The sequence below is a fragment of the Populus euphratica genome, unplaced genomic scaffold (genome assembly GCF_000495115.2).
Source record: "Populus euphratica unplaced genomic scaffold, PopEup_1.0 scaffold1788.1, whole genome shotgun sequence".
Taxonomy (NCBI): domain Eukaryota; kingdom Viridiplantae; phylum Streptophyta; class Magnoliopsida; order Malpighiales; family Salicaceae; genus Populus; species Populus euphratica.
In genome coordinates this window covers 11,655-13,002 of record NW_011501645.1, presented here as the reverse complement: position 1 = coordinate 13,002, position 1,348 = coordinate 11,655, and positions in this window count along the sequence as shown.

Genomic DNA, 1,348 nt, shown 5'->3' with positions numbered 1-1,348 from the left:
AATATATTTTTTAGGTCTGATTTGAGTATATTTTCTATCCTGCTTGCTAAGTTTTTGCTAGCCTTTGCTAAGCATAATCAAACTTCACTCTAAAGTCTGTTTGATATTTCTTTACTTATCAATAAAATATTACTTTTACTGTACAGAATATAAATAATATGGTTAGCCGTCGACACTTATGTCACTTTACTCTTCAGCTCGCCGTAATTTCATAGCTTCTCCCAGCAGGTGGGATCCAACTAATTTCATAAATCATAATTCTTCCCAAGGGGATGCCAAATAGGTGCTAAGAGCATACCGAATTATGCCAAAAAGTGTTCCTAATAAATATAAAAAATAGGTGAAATTAAAGAACAAGAAAGAGATATAGAATCTCTTTCTAAGATTTCTAAAAACTTAATTATAATTACATTATAATTTCTTCTTTAAAATTATTCAAAATATAGTATTAGAATTGCATAATGCTAGGTTTTAATATATAGTTTTTTTATATTGTTAAAGAGTCTCTCCTAATAAAAATATTGTTGATACATGGATTGTTTTGGATTACTGATTTAACTTGAATATATTATTTGATTGGTCTAAATAAAAGTCGACTCGAAATTTTAATTAATTTACTAAAGAAATTTACTAAATGAATAGAAAGCATAGCCTTTCTCTTTCTCCTATATAAAGAATACAATTAGAAATTTCCTTGGTTTACTCTTCAGATTACTTCTCCAAAACTCCTTTGTTCATTTTGTTTTTTATTACCCCTTCATGCACGAAACTTTATGCCAATTGTTAGATACTAAAAACAGCAAGAACTGTATCAAATCCCATATCCTTGCTTTACTCTGCAGCTGACTTCTCTGTCCCATTGCTCCCATTTCATAGCTAACTCTTTGTTATATTTAAGTTACTCTTCTTTGCTTCTTGTTCGTAACGATAACTTGAAAGCCTTACGTTCAGATAGATAATCATTGACCAGCTCATCCTATATCATTCTATTTAATTTAGAAATGCAGAAAGAAAAACGCAAGCAATCCAAAGATGAAGAAAACGATTCATCCTCGCGAAAGAGAAGAAAAGCTGACCTCAGTAAGCCTATATAGAGAATACAATTAACATCATTTCAATATCATAGCTTTGGAATTTCATAGCTACCTCTTTGTTATACTGCTCCATTGGTAATTGACTGTGCCTTGATTTCTGCAGCTGCCATGACAGAGCCAGAGTCTTCTCGATCTAGACCAGAAGGGGCCTATGATGTCTTCTTGAGTTTTAGAGGAAAAGACAATCGCAAGACATTTACAGATCATCTATATACTGCCTTGGTCCAAGCAGGAATCCACACTTTTCGAGATGA